The sequence below is a fragment of the Schistocerca nitens genome, chromosome 8 (genome assembly GCF_023898315.1).
Source record: "Schistocerca nitens isolate TAMUIC-IGC-003100 chromosome 8, iqSchNite1.1, whole genome shotgun sequence".
Taxonomy (NCBI): domain Eukaryota; kingdom Metazoa; phylum Arthropoda; class Insecta; order Orthoptera; family Acrididae; genus Schistocerca; species Schistocerca nitens.
The window spans coordinates 610,281,727-610,305,528 of NC_064621.1; positions in this window are offsets into that span (position 1 = coordinate 610,281,727).

The following is a 23,802-nucleotide window of genomic DNA, read 5'->3' on the forward strand; positions in this document are numbered from 1 at the left end:
TTTGTGCACCGCCGCCGTCAGTGTCAGCCAGTTTGCCGTGGCATACGGAGCTCCATCGCAGTCTTTAACACTGGTAGCATGCCGCGACAGCGTGGACGTGAACCGTATGTGCAGTTGACGGACTTTGAGCGAGGGCATATAGTGGGCATGCGGGAGGCCGGGTGGACGTACCACCGAATTGCTCAACACGTGGGGCGTGAGGTCTCCACAGTACATCGATGTTGTCGCCAGTGGTCGGCGGAAGGTGCACGTGCCCGTCGACCTGGGACCGGACCGCAGCGACGCACGGATGCACGCCAAGACCGTAGGATCCTACGCAGTGCCGTAGGGGACCGCACCGCCACTTCCCAGCAAATTAGGGACACTGTTGCTCCTGGGGTATCGGCGAGGACCATTCGCAACCGTCTCCATGAAGCTGGGCTACGGTCCCGCACACCGTTAGGCCGTCTTCCGCTCACGCCCCAACATCGTGCAGCCCGCCTCCAGTGGTGTCGCGACAGGCGTGAATGGAGGGACGAATGGAGACGTGTCGTCTTCAGCGAGGAGAGTCGCTTCTGCCTTGGTGCCAATGATGGTCGTATGCGTGTTTGGCGCCGTGCAGGTGAGTGCCACAATCAGGACTGCATACGACCGAGGCACACAGGGCCAACACCCGGCATCATGGTGTGGGGAGCGATCCCCTACACTGGCCGTACACCACTGGTGATCGTCGAGGGGACACTGAATAGTGCACGGTACATCCAAACCGTCATCGAACCCATCGTTCTACCATTCCTAGACCGGCAAGGGAACTTGCTGTTCCAACAGGACAATGCACGTCCGCATGTATCCCGTGCCACCCAACGTGCTCTAGAAGGTGTAAGTCAACTACCCTGGCCAGCAAGACCTCCGGATCTGTCCCCCATTGAGCATGTTTGGGACTGGATGAAGCGTCGTCTCACGCGGTCTGCACGTCCGGCACGAGCGCTGGTCCAACTGAGGCGCCAGGTGGAAATGGCATGGCAAGCCGTTCCACAGGACTACATCCAGCATCTCTACGATCGTCTCCATGGGAGAATAGCAGCCTGCAAGCCTGCATTGCTGCGAAAGGTGGATATACACTGTACTAGTGCCGACATTGTGCATGCTCTGTTGCCTGTGTCTATGTGCCTGTGGTTCTGTCAGTGTGATAATGTGATGTATCTGACCCCAGGAATGTGTCAATAAAGTTTCCCCTTCCTGGGACAATGAATTCACGGTGTTCTTATTTCAATTTCCAGGAGTGTATGATGACTTTAAAAGATGGTAAATGACAGCAGCATTTGCAAACAGTAAGAAGACTCCTCACATTGTCTCCTATACTGTTTATGTAGATTAGGAACAGCAGAGGGCCTACAACACTTCCTTGCAGAACACCAGACATCACCTCTGTTTTACTCGACGACTTTCCATCAGTTACTATGAACTGTAACAGGAAATCACAAATTCAGTTGCATAGCTGAGACGATACTCCATAGGCATGCAGTTCGATTAGTAGCCGCTTCTCAGACACTGTATCAAAAGCCGTTTGAAAATCTATAAATAAGGAATCAATTTGAGATCCCTTTCTATAACACTCATTTTCTCGTGAAAATAAAGACCTAGGCGTGTTTCAGAAGAACGGTATTTTCTGAATCTGTGATGGCTTTTTTTTTTCAATAAATCGTTTTCTTCGAAGTAATTCATAATGTTCGAATACAATATATGTTCCAAAATCTTACTGCAGATGGACGTTAGTGATACACTCTGTAATTCAGCGGATTCTTCCAATTTCTTTTATTTATTATGGTGTGACCTGTGCAGGCTTCCAATCTTTAGATACGGATATTCGTGGAGCGAGCAGCTGTACATCATTGCTAAGTGTGGCGTTATTGTATCAGTATACTGCGAAAGGAACCTAACTGGTATATTGGATACAATCTGGACTGGACACCGTTCTTGTATAAAGTGGTTTAAGCTGCTTCGCCTCACCTAGGATATTTGCTTCTACGTTACTCATATTGGAAGCTGTTCTTTATTCGAATTCTGAAATATTTACTTCGTTTCCTTTGGTGATGGAACTTCAGAAAACCGTGTTTAGTGACTCCGCTTTAGTGGTAATGCCACACGTAACATCACCATTGCTACCGCGCAGTGAAAGTATTGGTTGTGTCTTGCCGCTGGCGTACTTCTTGTTACTAAAAGGTGTTTACCAGAATCTCTTTGGACTTTCTGTCATATTTCGAGATAGAGTTTGGTTGTGGAAACTATTAAAAGCATCTTGCATTGAAGTCCGCGCTGAATTTCGAGTTTGAATAGAACATCAACAATGTTGGAGATTTTGCGTTCTTTTAAATTTGGCATCATTTCTGCGTTGTTTCCGTAACGGTGACCTGTTTTGTGTACCATGTTTTATTAATTTATTTGGTATATATATCTCAACTGCCGTCGATAATATTTCTTTTAATTGAAGTCATATCTGGTCTACGCTTACATAATCAGTTTGGAAGGAGTGCAGAATGTCTCTTAGGTGAGGTCTGTAGTGGACTGACAAGGCAGCCAGTCCACAGTGAAGTAGCCGAAAGGGCACGCGTCAACTCACGCCGTCTGGCGTGAAGTCTGGAACAGGATAAGTTATGAATGTGATAAAGAAAAGAACGTAGCTACTAGAACACTTAACTTTTATATTGTCCTTTGGTATACAGCATTCTTGATGATACAAGTGAGTATCTTGAGGTACATGCAATGTTACAAATGGCGCCTTGCTAGGTTGTAGCCATTAACTTAGCTGAAGGCTATTCTAACTGTCTCTCTGCAAATGAGAGAAAGGCTTCGTCCGTATAGTCGCTAGCAACGTCGTCGTACAACTGGGGCGAGTGCTCGTACGTCTCTCGAGACCTGCCATGTGGTGGCGCTCTGTCTGCGATCACTAACAGTGGCGACACGCGGGTCCAACATGTACTAATGGACCGCGGCCGATTTAAGCTACCACCTAGCAAGTGTGGTGTCTGGCGGTGACACCACAAGGTCAAGCGAATTTTCATCTCCTTTTTTAAACAGACATATTTCGCGTTTATTTTTGGTGGTTTCGGATGTTACTATATTCAGTCCTGCTACAACGATCTTGTGGTCACTAATCCCTGTGCTCTCTATCTGTTAAGGATTATTTGTTGTTGAAAGGTCAAGCATGTTTTCACAACCATTTGCACTTAAAGTGGGCTCTTAAAATAATTGATCAAAATACTTTACTGAAAAAGCATTCAGTAGGATTTCGAACGACTTTTAGTGCCTACCACTGACTTTAAACATGCATTTTCGGCAACATACTGAGGGTAGATTAAAGTGAGCACCAATTATAATTTTGTGAGTAGGATACCTATCGGAAATGAGAAGCAAGCTTTCCTTGAACTGATCAGCAACTGTATCATCACAGCCGGGAGGAGGGGGGGGGGGGGTGCGGTAAAAGTAATCGATATTAATTTATATACCTTTTGTCAAGTATAACCTCTACCCGTACTAACCTACAAGAAGTACCTACTTCAATCTCACAAGAACGTTTACAGCTCCTGACAGCAAGGAACACTCTACTACCAACAAGAATGGAAGAAGACAGATGGCCAAAGAGATCATTTTCATGGCACCGTTCTGGAAGAAAAAGAAGAGGAAGACCAGGAAAAAGGGTGGCTAAGAAGTGTCCAGGAAGCGACTGAGAGAAGGGAAGCAGAAGATAATGAGGAAGAACGGCTAGATCGAGGCGTTAGGCCACAGAGATGCGGGATGCAACGACAGCTGCAGGACCCCCGCGACGAAAAATAACAACAGTTGAACTATCGAATATTCCAGTGATTGCTGCACGTCTTCGTACGCAGTAAACCGCATCACTACATGTGTCCAATCTAAGGTGTGCCAAACTTTACAAATATAGTGTAGACGACATATTTTTAATTGCATTAGGCAAAATTATGACGAAAATCCAGGCACGATCTCTCGCACGTTCTACATGGTGGTATTTCTGTCAGCGGTGTGCGCACTGTGAATTTCCTTACGTTCTGCTTCACAAAACAAGGGAGAATATAACGGAAGCAGCTGCAGTTTCTGATATTCCTCTGCCCTTACGGCTCCCAGCATATGGAAGAAGGACCATTAGGTATGTAAAGCTGCCGGATATATCGTGAATTTCTGATGACACATCAAAACGCCTGAGTACTCTACGAACTTCTCTACAAATAATATTACCAGAGAAACGAGAAAAGTGGACGAAAACTCGCAAATAAATACGGATATAGTACTTTTGACGGCTTTAGAATACGTGAACAGTATTTTCTGAAGTGCTTTAACGCTATTATTCGTAGAAAAATCTGAAATTTCTTATGCTAGAATTGTAGTTTACGCATTACTCAGAAATAGATAACAGACTCATAACTTCGCAGTGCAATGGCTGTTTTTCAGAAATAAATCACGCTCACTCACACAGTTTGCTCTTCATTTAGGGCTTCACCGCTCCTGCGCCTCATGTGACAATTTTTGCCGTTATTTAATGACCCGCATTGCGACTTGTTCGCCAAATGTCAACCCAGACCGGTGCTGCCCCTAATCAAATATTTATACGTAAAATGTCACATTGAAAGGCCTGAAATATTGCCGTTTCTTGCAACAGTTGATGACCACACGATAAATAGGATACGCGACTATAGAAACGAAAGATGAGCTGATGGTACAGAAAGCAGTTACTGCAGTGACATCATTGTTGTTGTTTTTGTTGTTGTTGTCTTCAGTCCGAAAACTGGTTTGATGCTGCTCTCCATGTTAGTCTATTCCGTGCAAGCCTCTACATCTCTGTATAACTACGGCAGTCTACCTCCCGATACAAAAGTTATCCCCTATAATTACATTCATAACCAATTTAACTATCCTTTGGCGCCTCAGAATGTGTACTATTAACCCATCACTTAGTTTAATCAGACTGTGCCATAAATTTATTTTCATATCAGTTCAATACAGTGCCTTCTCATATTTTACGCAACCTTCAGCATTCTTCTGCAGTACCACATTTCTAGATCTTCTACTCTCTCTTGTTCTTGTCTGAACTGTTTATCGTTCACGTTTCACTGACGTACAAGACTACAGTACAAAAAAATACCTTCAGAAAAGACTTGCTAACACTTATATTCAATGGCAACAAATTTCTCTTTTTCAGAATCGCTTTGCTTCCTATTATCAATGCTGATTGTAGAGCCTGTCTACTTCGGCCAATATCAGTTCTCTGCTGTCCAAATAGTAAAAGTAATTCACTACTGTCACCGTCTCGTATCCTAATCCAATGCCCTCAGAATCGCTTGATTCATCTACATCTACATTTATACTCCGCAAGCCACCCAACGGTGTGTGGCGGAGGGCACTTTACGTGCCACTGTCATTACCTCCCTTTCCTGTTCCAGTCGCGTATGGTTCGCGGGAAGAACGACTGTCTGAAAGCCTCCGTGCGCGCTCTAATCTCTCTAATTTTACATTCGTGATCTCCTCGGGAAGTATAAGTAGGGGGAAGCAATATATTCGATACCTCATCCAGAAACGCACCCTCTCGAAACCTGGGCAGCAAGCTACACACCGTTGCAGAGCGCCTCTCTTGCAGAGGCTGCCACTTGAGTTTATTAAACATCTCCGTAACGCTATCACGGTTACCGAATAACCCTGTGACGAAACGCGCCGCTCTTCTTTGGATCTTCTCTATCTCCTCCGTCAACCCGATCTGGTACGGATCCCACACTGATGAGCAATACTCAAGTATAGGTCGAACGAGTGTTTTGTAAGCCACCTCCTTTGTTGATGGACTACATTTTCTAAGCACTCTCCCAATGAATCTCAACCTGGTACCCGCCTTACCAACATGCATACTCCCAGATATTTTACAGAAGTAACTGCTACCAATGTTTGTTCCGCTATCATATAATCATACAATAAAGGATCCTTCTTTCTATGTATTCGGAATACATTACATTTGTCTATGTTAAGGGACAGTTGCCACTCCCTGCACCAAGTGCCTATCCGCTGCAGATCTTCCTGCATTTCGCTACAATTTTCTAATGCTGCAACTTCTCTGTATACTACAGCATCATCCGCGAAAAGCCGCATGGAACTTCCGACACTATCTACTAGGTCATTTATATATATATTGTGAAAAGCAATGGTCACATAACACTCACCTGTGGCACGCCAGAGGTTACTTTACAACATGCTGTGTTCGTTTTGACTACGTGTCATATCTTTCGATTCCTTTACCGTCTCTGACACTAGTACAATGTCTTCACAAAACCTTAAACTATTTATTTCTTGTGCTTCAGCCCCACCTTGTAAATAACCTCAAGTATAGGCTACCACCCTGTGTCACGCCGTTCTCAACCACTGCTTGCCTCACACGTCCCTCGACGCTTACAGCACCACTCTGCTTACTGTATGTTAGGTTAGCCTCGAAAATGTCGCTGTTTTTGCAACTTTCCCAGAAAATTCGACTATTTATAGTTCTTGTGGTTTTTTCCAACGTAAAGCACTAAAAAAAACAGTTATAACACACACAAGTTCTACGTCACTCTAATTTATTTAATTAATTCGCCAGTGTTCGTCAGTGAGATGACTACAATAGTCTCAGTAGCCTAAATCATCAAATACGTTGAAATAGTTGAATTCATCTCAGGATATCAGCTGAGTATGCTGTTCCAAGTGTAGCAACGTTTCAGCAAGTTTATTACTTGCCACCTTCTGGCAAAGTCTGTCTTCGACAGAAAATGACAAGTAAGATGTTCGCCAAAATTTCGCTACATATTCCTAAGTGACTTGTACAGGCGCATTCTCTGGATATCAGCCGAGAATACAGAAGCGTAAATACTCACGATTGAAATCGGTAGTAAGTGCTGGGGTGGAAAAGCGAAATGGCAGTAGAAAAAACTGGGGAAACGGAAAAGGAAATGGGCGACGGATTGGCAGTTTTAGCATAAAGAAAACTTGAATAAAGTTTTATTTAAACTAAAAGCAAGAGCACCAGTATTCAGTGTGGGAAAGTAATTACACTGTTAAACAACGAGGACAGAGCGGTTTTGTGGAAACACTACTCTGAAGGCCTCTACGAGGGGGATGAACTATCTCTTGATTTCGTAGAAGAAAAAGGTGAGTTAATTTGGAAGACAAAAGCGATGCAGTGTCAGAGAATATCAGAGCTCTGAAAGACCTGCAATCAAGTAAGGCAGAAGGTGCAGACATTTCTACAGAATCATTGGAGGAAGTGACAATTAGAAAATTATTGAAATAAGTGTGAGACCGGAGACATATAGCACTTTCTGAAGAATATCTGCACATCCTCGAAGGTATGGAAAGATAGATAAATGAAGAACCATCACCTGACCAGCTTAAAAACTCATGCTTCCAAGGTGCTAACTATAACGATGTACAGAAGAAATTAGAAGCAACGGTGGAAACGAAAGGAAGTTCAGCAGTGGGATAAATATCCAGGGATGCCATCTCTACCCTCAGAGAACGTCATGAAGAATTACAGGACCCGTTGAATAGAAACAACAGTCTAATGAACATCAAATATGGGCTGAGAGTAAAAAAGAAAGACGGAAGTCATGAGAAATAACACTGGAGACCACACAGTACATGATGTATTGGAATGCTGCTACCTTGAAAGCAAAATAATGCGTGACGGAGGAAGCAAGGAGTACATAAGAGGCAGACTAGCGCAGGCCAAGGGGGCTTTCCCAGCCAAGAAAAGGCTACTCGTATCAAAGACTAACATATATTTGAGAAAAAAAATCTCTGTAAATATACGCCTGTAGCACAGCATCGTATAAAAATGGTTCATGTACCGGGGGAAATCCGGAAAAAGAAGAGAATCGAAGCTTTTGAAAAGATGTGGCGTTGAGTGGTGCCGACATTTAAGTGATCTGATAAAGCAAGAGATGAGGAAGTGCGCCAGGAGAGGCATATGTGCAAAAGACTCAGTAGAAGAAGGGACAGGGTAACAGGATGTGTTAAGACAAAAGATAATAAATCCTGGATACTACAGGAGGGCAAGAACTGAGAGGGAAGACAGAGATAGGAATGTATGCTAAAAATAAATGAGGCCATTGAGCTTTAGTGTTACTCTGAAATGAAAAGATTGGTAAAGAAGAAGATGTCATGGCTGGCTGCCTCAAACCAGTTAGAAGATTGACGAACAAAAATAAGGAGAAGACAGACAGAGAAAAGGATTCGTCAAAGTAATTAGCAGAGAAAGCTAACATTAACATGCTAGAGATGTGGTGTCACCGCCAGACACCACACTTGCTATGTGGTAGCCTTTAAATCGGCCGCGGTCCGTTAGTATACGTCGGGCCCGCGTGTCGCCACTATCAGTGATTGCAGACCGAGCGCCGCCACACGGCAGGTCTAGAGAGACTTCCTAGCACTCGCCCCAGTTGTACAACCGACTTTGCTAGCGATCGTTCACTGACAAAATACGCTCTCATTTGCCGAGACGATAGTTAGCATAGCCTTCAGCTACGTCATTTGCTACGACCTAGCAAGGCGCCATTACCAGTTACTATTGATACTGTAAAACACGTACCGTCAAGACCGACGTTCACCACCTATGGATTAAAGTTAAGTATTCCACCAGCTACGTCAGTTTCTTCTAAAGTCTAATTTCCTTGTCCTGTTCCAGACCTCACGCCAGCCTGCGTGAGCTAAAACGCGTGCCTTTCGGCTTCCTCTAGTATCACGGTGTTGGCTCTCCTGCCAACCCACAACAAGAGATGTTTTGTCCTGCTTGATATTCAGAAGCATTCAGTGACGGGTAAAACACAGCATCTCTTCACCAGTCGGTAGGAAGGATGAGAAGACGTTATGGGATGAGGAGGGCTTACTATAATCTGAGATCATTAAAGACCTGCAGGTGCCGGAAGCTGCTGAAGTAGTAACATACCACTGAGAAAGGGGCAAGAAAAACAAACAGAAACGGTAGTGAGTAAAAGGAGAGAGAGAGAGAGAGAGAGAGAGAGAGAGAGAGGGAGAGAGAGAGAGAGAGGGGTAGGCAGGGAAGAAGAGAGGGGGGGAGGGAGAGAGGGAGAATAGCCGGGGGAAAGGAGATTCCGCTGCAGCTCATCCGTCTACAGAGCAGCAGCTTTATGGCCAATGTCTCGTCTTCTCATCTCCTCTCCAGTCAGGACGGACGTCCACTACGGGCCTTTGTGGGCCGCTGCTTTGTGTTCCGTATTCCCGGCAAGAGGAGTCGCCAACAGCCTCGTCCCAAGCAGCGACAGAGTCTTCTCTGTAGATAAGATCCGGACTTTGCTCTCAAAGGGTGACACTGATTTCCTTCCTGAAGAGCAATAAGGTAATCGAAATTGGCGCGTGGTCTCCCAAGTTTAAAGTCAATCCCTGTGAAAGTAGAACACCAAAGCACTTTGCTCAAATTTCTGAGCCTTTCTCTGCACGATTGATTGATCGATGGCTGCAGTGTTGCTCCTGCGTATTGGCTACTCCTTTGTCTAGCAGCTTGGATCAGCAGAAATTCTGGCCTGCAGCTGTTCAATATGACGGTCTGTCTCCAATGGAAGTCCCCTCGTTGGAGAGAAATTAATTATAACTGTGAATCTCTAGTAAGGCATCAGAATACGTCTCCTACTAGAGAGCTTGATTGTTCGACGTGGGGGAAGTAAAGGCCATCGATGTTACAAATAAAGTAAAGATAAAGACGACCGTACTTGTCCAGAGTGTCGAAAAATAAAACTGTACCACGAAATATTTCATGCATCTTAAAATAGACAACCGAACTTACATTGTATGTCCCAGCCGCAGAGCATGCAATTTTTTTTCCTTTATTGTTATTTTAATACCTGTACATCAGTAGGCTGGCAGCAGTATCTTACGCTGCTCTTCAGCCTCGGAGTGGACAATGAGAAAACATAAAGAAGACACATAATAGATTGAACATATTGACGGGCAAAAAACAGTAGACACAAAATACAAGAAACACAAAGCCGTTCACACTAGACGAAAACCACACTGAAACACGTTGGCACGGCGCACAAACACTGACGACTTCGATGGCACTGTGAACGCAGGAGCGTGACGGCGAACACTAAACACAAACACGATGGCACACACCCGAGAAACGGATGGCGATGATCTCCGGCGCGCGACTGTCCACATAACATGTGCGAGTCTGGGGACCTGCCAAGAGGGGAATAGGGGGGAGGGGGAGGGAGAGGGGAGAGCAAAGATGCCAATGGCAGAGGAGACGGGAGGAGGAATGGAGGTATGGGGGAGGGGAAGCCCGGGGGAGGAGTGGGGAGAAAGTGAGGAGGGAGCGAAGGGGGAGAGAAGGGAGGGAGTGTGCCAATAGCAACAAACACAGGAAGAGGGAGGGAGGATCAAAGTTGGTAGGAGGGGTAGATGGAGGGGAGGAGGGCATCATCAGGGAGGGGGAGCTGGCGGAAGCCACCTTGCGAGAGAGTGTGGAGAGTGGAGAGATGGAGAGCAGGTGGGACGTGGCAATACAGGCGCAGCAGTGGACGGGAGCGGGAGAGGATGGGAGAGACCAGCGGGTGAGGAGGGTCGAGTTTATGGGAGGTGTAGAGGATCCGTATCCGTCCGAGGAAAAGGAGGAGGTGGGGGAAGGGAATAAGGTCGTACAGGAACCGTGTGGGGGAGGGGAGACGGATGCGATAGGTGAGGCGAAGAGCATGGCGTTCTAGGATCTGAAGAGATTTGTAGAAGGTAGGGGGAGCAGAGATCCCGGCAGGGTGGGCGTAGCAAAGGATAGGGCGAATGAGGGATTTATAGGTATGGAGGATGGTGGAGGGGTCCAGACCCCAAGTACGGCCGGAAAGGAGCTCGAGGAGACAGAGTCGGGAGCGTGCCTTGGCTTGGATCGTCCGGAGGTGGGGGGTCCAGGAGAGGCGACGGTCGAGGGTGACACCAAGGTACTTAAGGGTGGGGGTGAGAGCATGCAAGTTGGGTTGCCTATCTTATACACTGGTGTGCAAAACTTAGTGATGAGCGCAACTTTTACACGATGTGTTACTGGCAAGCAGCGTAGCTCGATGAAACTTGGACCATACTTAGAAATAGCTGCTACAGTATGGTACAGCAGGTACCTGAAAGAAATCTTCAATGAAACGAACATAAATTACATTTTTTTTTTCAGGCAGTAACCACACTGAATTCAAAGCGGTTTACAATGGTGAACCGGACATGCGAAAAGGTGGGACATTGTTGTCAATAGTCCGCGTGACCATCATGGATGGCGGTGCACGGTCTTCAACTTGCTCCCACGCTGGCCACAAGGTCGGTGCGGCGTCCTTGTGGTAGCGCATTTCATTCCTCCAGCACCGCGGTTGACGACTTTAGGATCGTTGTCGGTGCATGTGGGCGTCCCCACAACGTTTGCCACACGTGCTCGATGAGATTTAAGTTGGGGAACGGACAGGCCAGCCCATTCCCTGGATATATCCTCTCGTTCCACGAAGTCCTTCAACTGCCCTGCGTAACGGGGCATCCTCCTCTAGCATTACTTTTCCTCAACAGTAGTTGTCGATACCAGTACTACTTTTCGATTTTTGGACAGTTGCTTTTCTGAACACAGTATGTTATATTTCAAGCTAAAATTTATGAAAAGGAATTACTTTGTAAAATATTTTAGTTTCGATGCCAAGATCGGTAAGTACTAGTTCCGACTGTACAGTTACAATTAAATTGTAGAAACATTTTAAATTACGAATTATTTGCACATTAAAATTTCTATTATTAACTACGCAATCCTGTACCGTTTACTATGTTTATTTCTGGATTAATTTGTGAAATAATAATCTAAATTAACAATTTAACGAAAGCACGTAGGAATTCATTTGTTAAGAAAAATTTTAAACCCTTTGGAATATTGTTATTTGTTATTCGTAAGCTTGCTTCTGACGTGATCGGACGTATTTATGTGCGAACAGTGTAATTTAGGATTTGTTAATGTGAAAAATCAAAATACTGTATGATCTACTAAAAGTGAGAAAACCAATGGAAAACATATTCACGCAAAAAAATTCTGGAACAACCAACTTCCAATTTATTTAGTTCAAATCAACCGCGAGGGTCTGATGTTAGATTTTGAGCTTCAAGAATCAGACCTTTAGACAAGAAGAACTGCAGCCATCTCAACATGACAAGCTCTCAAATCTTCATAAAAAGCTTTGCTCGTTAATTACTTGGACTGGGTACTGTTTAATGTGGGTAATAGATGGAAGAAGGAAAGAGTGGGGAGATTACAGCTATTCGATACAGCCGCGCATTGTCATTCATGAACATGAAGTCAGGACGAGTGCACCCCTGAAAAAACGTGCTCTGTGACAGTAACGCTCACCGGGGAGTGACCGTCTTCAATGAACCGGAGGCCAGTACACCGTTGCAACATATGCCTCGCCACACCGTAACATCTGGACCGCCAAAACGTGCATGTTGGACATGTTCCTGCTTGCATTACGCGCTCCCACCTCTCAGCATATGAGGGAACGTCCAGAATCACTACTCAGAACATACACTACTGGCCATTAGAATTGCTACACCACGAAGATGACGTGCTACAGAAGCGAAATTTAAGCGACAGGAAGAAGATGCTGTGATATGCAAATGATTAGCTTTCCAGAGCATTCACACGAGGTTGGCGCCGGTGGTGACACCTACAACGTGCTGACATCAGGAAACTTTCCAACCGATTTCTCATACACAAACTGCAGTAGACCGGCGTTGCCTGGTGAAACGTAGTTGTGATGCCTCGTGTAAGGAGGAGAAATGCGTACCATCACGTTTACGACTTTGATAAAGGTCGGATTGTAGCCTATCGCGATTGCGGTTTATCGTATCGCGACATTGCTGCTCGCATTGGTCGAGATCCGATGACTGTTAACAGAATATGGAATCTGTGGGTTCAGGAGAGTAATACGGAACGCCGTGCTGGATCCCAACGGCCTCGTATCACTAGCAGTCGAGATGACAGGCATCTTATCCGTATGGCTGTAACGGATCGTGCAGCCACGTCTCGAGCCCTGAGTAAACAGATGGGGACGTTTGCAAGACAACAACCATCTGCACGAACAGTTCGACGACGTTTGCAGCAGCATGGACTATCAGCTCGGAGACCGTGGCTGCGGTTACCCGTGACGCTGCATCACAAACAGGAGCGCCTGCGATGGTGTACTCAACAACGAACCTGGGTGCACGAATGGCAAAACGTCATTTTTTCGGATGAATCCAGGTTCGGTTTACAGCATCGTGATGATCACATCCGTGTTTCGCGGCATCGCGCTGAACGCACATTGGAAGTGTGTATTCGTCATCACCATACTGGCGAATCCCCCTGCGTTGATGGTATGAGGTGCCATTGGTTACATGTCTCGGTCAACCTTTGTTCACATTGACAGCACTTTGACCAGTGGACGTTACATTTCAGATGTGCTACGACCCGTGGTTGTACCCTTCATTCGATCCCTGCGAAACCCTACATTCTAGCAGGATAATGCACGACCGCATCTTGCAGGTCCGGTGCGGGCCTTTCTGGATACAGAAAATGTTTGACTGCTGCCTTGGCCAGCACATTCTCCAGATCTCTCATCAATTGAAAACGTCTGGTCAATGGTGGCCGAGCAACTGGCTCGTCACAATACGCCAGTCACTACTCTTGATGTGCTGTGGGATCGTGTTGAAGGTGCATGGGCAGCTGTACCTGTACACGCCATCCAAGCTCTGGTTCACTCAGTGCCCAGGCGTATCAAGGCCGTTATTACGGCCAGAGGTGGTTGTTCCTGGGTACTGATTTCTCAGGATCTATGCACCCAAATTGCGTGAAAATGTAATCTCATGTCACTTCTAGTATAATATATTTGTCCAATGAATACCCGTTTATCATTTTTATTTCTTCTTGGTGTAGCAATTTTAACGACCGGCAGTGTGTTTGCTCACATCTGAGAAGATCACGTTCACTCACTTTGCATTTGCCCAATACGTATACTTTTGGCACCAACACAAGTTACTGGTCGTCAGCAAATCTTTGCTGACGACCAGCTCCACTCAGTCGACGTGGAACTGTGGAGGGTAGGTTGCGTGCCTTGCGATACTCCTAAATGTCGTTGCAACTGGACCTTCTGTTTGACGTGCGGCTCCTTACGCAGCGATCATCCGCTGCTGTAGTTGACCGTGGGCGATCACCACCTCTCCTTCGAGCAGCAGTGCCTGCGGTTCTGAACGCTCTCCAGGCTCTTCAAACAATGCCGTGAGCAAGACCAGATTCCTGGACTACACTCGTCGCATTTCGTCCTCTTCCCCGTTTCCCGACGATTCTTCCCCATGCGAAGTCATCCAGATGTTGTCTCTGGGCCACGATATACTGAAGAACACCAGTAGACGCTCGCTGATTGACCCACACCGTCTTTTCCCGTTCCTTCAACTGCCTCCTGCTGCGGAGCCGGCTGCATTTGGCACTAGAATCATCTACATCCACATGATTGCTGTGCTATTCACAATAAAGTGCCTGGCAGAGGGATCAATGAACCACCTCTCAAACGGCGCGTGGGAAAAACGAGCACTTAAATTTTTCTGTGCGAGCCCTGATTTCTCTTTTGATCATTTCTCCCTATGTAAATTGGTGCCAACAGAATGTTTTCGCAACCGGAGGAAAAACCCGGTGATTGAAATTTCATGAGAAGATCTCGTCGCAACGAAAAGCGCCTTTAATTACTGCCACTCCAATTCACGTATCATGTCTGTGGCGCTATCTCCCCTATTTCACCATAGTACAAAACGCTGACCCTACGCCATGTGACGTCCAGATTTCTGTGTACGTCTGGGAAACCTCTGGCAACATGCTCCCTCACTTTATTCATTTCCACCTACTTGTTATTATGTTTGCAAAAATTGGCATAATGACACTGGAAAACAAATCCGTAATCACTTACTTTCAAACAGTTTTAACGAAACAGGATGGATAGTAAATTTGTTTGTTAATATCTTACGTTACTTTATCTACCTCGTCCATACGTTTTGCAGTGCAATATATTTTCTGGAACAGTTTCTTTTGAGGAAGCTTTATGTGTGCTGAAATGCATGTGCCTCATCAATTCAGGCTCTCTCTCGTGTCGTACGGTCGTCTTAATACACGAGGCGGTCTTTTGTAAGACTGCACCTTGTCCCTGCTAATCGCATGTTTCAGTACAGAATTGAAGCAAATCTTCCTGTTCGCAAAATGGCTTCAAACCAGGCCACAGAGTTACCCGTCACTTCTCCTGAAAATCAGACAGGACTGAGGTCCACAGGTTAAAAAGTCAGGGAGTGTTTCCGACACGGAAGAAGCAGTTCGCTGCTAACTTTTCAGGGGAGTCCCATGTGACGTTCTCCCAGGGCATGTCAGTGGACAGGAATCGGAGGCGCGCTCTCTCTCAAGTTGCCTCGCTCAGCACCTCACTGTCTCTCAGTAATTTATCTGTAAACTGAAAATGGGCAAGAAGGGAGGTTCAAACCAAATAGCCGTTGAAGTGTCCACCACTGATACTGATTAAAATGTCATTGGGTACCTAGTGATCACGTTACTAGCTCTCCTCGCTCCTTACAACAGTGGGAAGATAAATTTACAGATTACAATCAAAGGGGTATCACGTAATAACTCATTGTAATTGAATTTGAAATCTTCTGAGTTATTAGGCCGCGCCATGTTTCTTCTAAAATGATCGACTTTTCGACCCCTCTGCTGGGATCTTCCTCAGGATCTTCTGGTGTCCACTACTGCTACAACTGTACACCAGAAGATCCTGAGGAAGATCCCAGCAGAGGGATCGAAACGTCGATCATTTTAGAAGAAACATGACGCGGCCTAATAACCCAGATGATTTTAACTTCGGTGACAACGGCCACGAAAGCCTGCAGACTTACATAAAACTCATTGTAATGGCGCCTGGGATGCGGGCATCATTAAATGACACGATAGCTATTTCTGCCCCAGGACGGCGTGTGCACGACGGTGCATCTTCATTGGAGGGGGAGAGTGTGGGGGTGGGGAGGTTGGTAACTGATAAATACGAGTACATCCTAACTGACATAAGAACAAAGGATGGATGTGCAAGGGCAAGAAGCCAAATAATACGGAGCTTCAGTCGAAAGCACTTTTATTCAGGAGATATTTTTACGTTAGAGATAATATTTAAGCTTTGTATGAAACACTTCAAAAAGTATAATCCGTACATTTTGCTCTGGCATAATACTAGGTGAAGACTAGAAATCGTTTACATTTTTCCTAAGTTTTTAGTATGTGGCCAAGCCAACATTATTTAGCCGACTGTTTCTACCTTTCTCAAGTTACTCACAAAAACGTAAATATTGGGAAGAGTCGATCTAAAAAAACGAATTAAAACGATAACTGAAAATCTCCCACGCATTGTTCTCCAAAGTGCAGAGGATTCGTCTGCCCAAATACAAAAAGAAAAAGATACATTCAGGCATGTTCCTCAACGTAATTTTCTGTAAGGTGGACAGTGAACTGTGTAAGTAATGCATCTTCCGACGTAATGTTTATCGGAATACAAAACGCATCTATGACTTGTTTGTGTTTCATATCAATATAGAAAGGCGCAGTAATGAAACCATTTAACATTTTCACACTTGGTTTCCTTTGTTTTCATTCCATTTGTTACCGATTTCCTGCCTGCCTCTTGTACTGACTGCGATTTCCCATGCGCCTTGACAAAAACATGATCACTGCCTGTTGTAAACGTTTTGGCGCTACAGTTCCTCATGTTCGCTCACCTCTAACTCTGTTCGCTAGTAGATTTTACTTTCCTATAATGTCTGAATTTAAAGTTTTTGTAAAGCAGGAGTGTCTTGCCTCTTTCACTTCAGATTACTTTTATGCTGCTCCCCATCTTCAGTAACGTTATCTTTCTGCCTAACTGCACTTTTGAGTAATTTATTTTCTTGGTAATAGATTCACCACTACTATGCTAAGCTCTGCGGCCAGCTACAAGCTGCCTGGCCTTAAGGTTGCGTTGCCGGATGCACTTGTTTAGCGGAAAAAAGCGCCCTTCTTCCTGAACAGCAAATTGTAGAGTTCGGGTAGGGAGATTAGCGGATCTTGTAACCCAAAGAATTAACACACTTTCTTGAACAAACATATTCAGGACATGGATACACAACATAATTTATTTCTATTATCCATCAAGTTTTGAATAATTCAGTTTGAAGTATCTTAATATTTACACCAATATTCAGCAAAAATAACAAGTAGTATCACTTGTTAGTATCGTGGGAAAATATTTATGTAAATGGTTTCATTTTGTCTGTACAAAGTTGTAATTTAATTGCTTATTATTTTTACGACACATTGTCTTAAATGCGTAAATATTATGGAAATAGTAAAATGTGTAGCATAATATATATATATATATATATATATATATATATATATATATATATATATATATATATATGTGTGTGTGTATGTGTGTGTGTGTGTGTGTGTGTGTGTGTGTGTGTGTGTAAACGTTTTTGTTGCCGTTTCGAAGAGAATTGCCCTGGGTAGGCCGGACAGGTTATCTGCTGCTGTAAGAGTTGAGCAGTAGCATTATGCGGCAGGCAGTGATGGAGGCAGGGTGTTTAAAAACAGTTGTGTATGCATGTGGTGTTCAGAAGAAAAGATGTGCCTTTAACGAATGGGTGGTGGCAATGTGCTCAGATGTCGGAGGAAAATGCTTACAGCTACCGCTTATTTAACATAAAATCGCTACTGAGATTCGGAGAGGGAGAGAAAGATACCAGTCTGGTATTGACTTCGTGACAATCACTGCAATAATATTTCTATTCAGCTAAGTTGAATAACAGAGTTTGTAAAGTCCAGCTTCTTAGTGAGTTCCTTTGAACTTTTTTAAGTTCAATTAATAGGAAATCATTTAAACAACACTTGCGTATTTTGCTACTCATTTTCTGTAAAATATCTCATAATAAAACGATAATAGTCATTACCTGGAAACGGAAGGACACGTTTGACTCAGTAATACTATTTGGCCCTAAAGTCATCTTATTTCACTTTACAAATTCTGACGATGTTTCTAAAAGTTATTACAATTACAGAGCAGGCTTTTACTACTTGCACAGTATAATTTCATATTAATTATAATGTTACTTTGTGCTTGATGAGTAATGTAATTTGCATGACGGTTTGTGTAAAAGATTACTTACTACGTTTGATATTGTTTTTGTGTAAATGCAGTGCTAGAGGACGCTAAATCATTGAGCATACCTACGTCAACCTACCGGTTATCGCATGAACCAGATTTTACCTTTTCCTCTTAGTTCAGTTTCAAAATTATGCACACGGAAGTGAATTACTCACGTTATGTGTGCCTATAAAATTCTGCTGTACGGCATTGGGTGTCCGATATGCTGACGGCCGTTACTTATAATTAGGTGACTTATTTAAGTATTAAATACCGACGCCTGCGTTACTATTGTTCCTCCACCTTCTGTGAGTAGTAGGGAGTACATCTCCCAGAGACAGCACTCCCGCGCTGCGTGATAACACCGTGTGTCTGATGGAGAAGCGGAGGAAGGGAGGGACGTCAGTCTTCTGAGCGTGTTGATGCGGCCGCTACGAATTCCTCTTATGTGGGTGGCATCCTCTTCGTCTCAATGTTACACTTGGCCTCAATTATTTGCAGGACACATTTCAGTCTGTCTTGTAATGCAGTTTTTGCAGTCTGCATATCCTTCAGTATAAAGGAGTTACTCTCTGGTTCTTAACACATACAGGGGTTCGGCAAAAACATGCGAGAAATGCATACTAAACCATAAATGTAGGTGCTGGCCGAGTCTGTACGTTGTACTGACGCATTTGACCAGGAACGACACTTGTGCAATGTCCTCAACTTCTTTCAAGTGCCAGTCGCGGTCGGAACTGTGTTCTGTTTAGCTGTTAGGTGCAGTATGTGGGAGCTAAGTGAATTGCAGCTCGCCCTGCAATTCGCTTCTTCTAGGGCTCGCTTCGTGTTATTTCGGTGCTGGCAGGGTTCGAGAGTGTGACAATCAGTTCTACAGTGAGTTTCGCAGCTGTCGTCATCTTAGTTTTCGAGCCGGCCGCTGTGGCCGAGCGATTGTAGGCGCTTCATTCCGGAACTGCGCTGCTGCTGCGGTCGCAGGTTCGAATCCTGCCTCGGGCATGGATGTGTGTGACGTCCTTAGGTTAGTTAGGTTTAAGTAGGTAACTGATGACCTCAGATGTTAAGTCCCACAGAGCTCAGAGCCATTTGAACCATTTTCTTAGTTTTCGTCAGTTCCACAGTAAGTTTCGCAGCTGTCGTCGTCTTAGTTTTCGTCACACTCCTCTTCAATGCCCTCTGCCTCGGTCACTCAACACACACTTGTGTCAGCACTGTGATTTAGCGGAGGATGTTTTTCCTCATTCCCTACACTTAGTGAATTCGAAGGCGAGGAAAGTGTTGGTGATCGTATGGTGGGGTCTTACATAACCAGGTCATCGAAAGTGTTTGGTGTTTCACGAGGCGCCCTGTCGAATACTTATACTAAGTGTACGGAAACAGGAAAAACATCCGCCAAGTCACAGTGCTGACACAAGTGTGTGTTGAGTGACCGAGGCAGAGGGCATTGAAGAGGAGTGTGACGAAAACTAAGACAACAGCTGCGGAACGTACTGTAGAACTGACGAAAACTAAGAAAATGGTTCAAATGGCTCTGAGCACTGTGGGACTTAACATCACATAATTTGCTGTGTTGACCACAAAATATTACCGCAGGAGTTGGACCATTATGGAGTAAGGGGAGTAGCTTACAATTGGTTCGCCTCTTACTTTAAGAACAGAAAGCAGAAGGTAATTCTCCGCAATATTGAGAGTGGTATTGATGTTCAGTCCCAATGGGGCACTGTTAAGTGGGGCGTTCCCCAAGGGTCGGTGCTGGGGCCACTGCTGTTTCTTATTTATACAAATGATATGCCTTCTAGTATTACAGGTGATTCAAAAATATTTCTGTTTGCTGATGACACCAGCTTGGTAGTGAGGGATCTTGTGTGTAATATTGAAACAGTATCAAATAATGTAGTTCATTAAATAAGTTCGCGGCTTGTGGAAAATAATTTGATGCTAAATCACAGTAAGGCTCAGTTTTTAGAGTTTCTAACTCACAATTCAACAAGAACCGATATTTTGATGAGACAGAATGGGCATATTATAAGCGAGACGGAACAGTTCAAGTTCCTAGGCGTTCGCGTAGATAGTAAGCTGTTGTGGAAAGCCCATGTTCAGGATCTTGTTCAGAAACTAAATGCTGCTTTATTTACCATTAGAACAGTATGTGAAAGAAGTGACAGTTCAACACGAAAAGTAGTCTACTTCGCATATTTTCATACGCTTATGTCATATGGTATTATTTTTTGGGGTAATTCTTCTGATTCAAAAAGGGTATTTTTGGCTCAAAAACGGGCTGTTCGAGCTATGTGTGGTGTAAGTTCGAGAACCTCTTTTCGACCCCTGTTCAATAGTCTGGGAATTCTGACATTGCCCTCACAGTATATATTTTCTTTAATGTCGTTTTTTGTTAGCAATATTAGCTTATTCCCAAGAGTTAGCAGCTTTCACTCAGTTAATACTAGGCAGAAATCAAATCTGCATGTGGAATGCACTTCCTTGACTCTTGTGCAGAAAGGAGTGCACTATTCTGCTGCATCCATTTTCAATAAGCTACCACAATAACTCAAAAATCTTAGCAGTAGCCCAAACGCTTTTAAGTCTAAACTGAAGAGTTTGCTCATGGCTCACTCCTTCTATTCTGTCGAGGAGCTCCTGGAAGAGCTGAAAAATTAAGCAAATTCCAGTGTTACATTGTTCATTTTCTTTATTTAAACTTACGAATTGTCGCCTGAATATGTTTCTTGTATTTCATCTGTTTCTACTATCGAGTTATAATTTCATCTATTGACTCGTTCCATGACCATGGAAACTTCTCCTTAGTTTGGTTCCACGGAACAATAAATAAATAAATAAATAAGAGCAAAAGATGGCGGAGGTTTGGTGACGATTCTGGCAGCCATATCGTTGTATTCTGTGGTCTCCGTTGGTATTCTCCAATGTCGTATTAAAGTCAAGGATTATGTGACTATTTAAGCTGATTAGGGTCATCCAGTGGTACAGTGTTTGTTCCCCAATGGTGATGCTGTGTTGGCAGACGCGAGGCCGACGTTTACACAGCTCGCATCGTCAAATGTGTTCAAATGTATGTGAATTCCTAAGAGACCAAAATGCTGAGCTCATCGGTCCCTAGACTTACACACTACTTAAACTAACTTATGCTAAGAACAACACACACCCATGCCCGAGGGAGGACTCGAACCTCCGGCGGGAGAGGCCGCGCAATCTGTGACATGGCGCGGCTCGCATCGTGGGTTGAGGAGCACGTAGATGGATTGTCGCAGGTCCTCTGGCTGCCACACACACCAGATCTCAATATTATTGAGCGTCATTGGTCTACTTCGGAGAGAAGGACGTGTGATCGCTGTCCACCTCCATCGTCGTTACCTGAACTTGCCATCATTTTGTAGGGAAAATGGTGTAAGACTCTTGAAAACGAAACATGACCTGTATTCATCCATTCCGAGACGGTTGGAAGTTGCCACGCTGCTACGACTTTTCTATACCGTATTAGGCGTGGTGTTGTGTTGTGTTTTTGGTGTTTTCATACACTACTGCCCATTAAAATTGCTACATCACGAAGGTGACGTGCTACAGACGCGAAATTTAACCAACAGGAAGAAGATGCTGTGATATTCAAATGATTAGCTATTCAGAGCATTCAGACAAGGTTGGCGCCGGTGGCGACACCTACAACGTGCTGACATCAGGAAACTTTCCAACCGATTTCTCATACACAACAGCAGTTGACCGGCGTTGCCTGGTGAAACGTTGTTGTGATGCCTCATGTTGTTGTTGTTGTTGTGGTCTTCAGTCCTGAGACTGGTTTGATGCAGCTCTCCATGCTACTCTATCCTGTGCAAGCTTCTTCATCTCCCAGTACCTACTGCAACCTACATCCTTTTGAATCTGCTTAGTGTATTGATCTCTTGGTCTCCCCCTACGATTTCTACCCTCCACACTGCCCTCCAATGCTAAATTTGTGATCCCTTGATGCCTCAAAACATGTCCTACCAACCGATCCCTTCTTCTAGTCAAGTTGTGCCACAAACTTCTCTTCTCCCCAATCCTATTCAATACCTCCTCATTAGTTACGTGATCTACCCACCTTATCTTCAGCATTCTTCTGTAGCACCACATTTCGAAAGCTTCTATTCTCTTCTTGTCCACACTAGTTATCGTCCATGTTTCACTTCCATACATGGCTACACTCCATACAAATACTTTCAGAAACGACTTCCTGACACTTAAATCTATACTCGATGTTAACAAATTTCTCTTCTTCAGAAATGATTTCCTTGCCATTGCCAGTCTACATTTTATATCCTCTCTACTTCGACCATCATCAGTTATTTTACTCCCTAAATAGCAAAACTCCTTTACTACTTTAAGTATCTCATTTCCTAATCTAATCCCCTCAGCATCACCCGATTTAATTTGACTACATTCCATTATCCTCGTTTTGCTTTTGTTGATATTCATCTTATATCCTCCTTTCAAGACACTGTCCATTCCGTTCAACTGCTCTTCCAAGTCCTTTGCTGTCTCTGACAGAATTACAATGTCATCGGCGAACCACAAAGTTTTTACTTCTTCTCCATGAATTTTAATACCTACTCCGAATTTTTCTTTTGTTTCCTTTACTGCTTGCTCGATATACAGATTGAATAACATCGGGGAGAGGCTACAACCCTGTCTCACTCCTTTCCCAACCACTGCTTCCCGTTGATGTCCCTCGACTCTTATAACTGCCATCTGGTTTCTGTACAAATTGTAAATAGCCTTTCGCTCCCTGTATTTTACCCCTGCCACCTTCAGAATTTGAAAGAGAGTATTCCAGTTAACGTTGTCAAAAGCTTTCTCTAAGTCTACAAATGCTAGAAACGTAGGTTTGCCTTTTCTTAATCTTTCTTCTAAGATAAGTCGTAAGGTTAGTATTGCCTCACGTGTTCCAACATTTCTACGGAATCCAAACTGATCTTCCCCGAGGTCCGCTTCTACCAGTTTTTCCATTCGTCTGTAAAGAATTCGCGTTAGTATTTTGCAGCTGTGAGTTATTAAACTGATAGTTCGGTAATTTTCACATTTGTCAACACCTGCTTTCTTTGGTATTGGAATTATTATATTCTTCTTGAAGTCTGTGGGTATTTCGCCTGTCTCATACATCTTGCTCACCAGATGGTAGAGTTTTGTCATGACTGGCTCTCCCAAGGCCATCAGTAGTTCTAATGGAATGTTGTCTACTCCCGGGGCCTTGTTTCGACTCAGGTCTTTCAGTGCTCTGTCAAACTCTTCACGCAGTATCTTATCTCCCATTTCATCTTCATCTACATCCTCTTCCATTTCCATAATATTGTCCTCAAGTACATCGCCCTTGTCTAAACCCTCTATATATTCCTTCCACCTTTCTGCCTTCCCTTCTTTGCTTAGAACTGGGTTGCCATTTGAGCTCTTGATATTCATACAAGTGGTTCTCTTCTCTCCAAAGGTCTCTTTAATTTTCCTGTAGGCAGTATCTGTCTTACCCCTAGTGAGACAAGCCTCTACATCCTTACATTTGTCCTCTAGCCATCCCTGCTTAGCCATTTTGCACTTCCTGTCGATC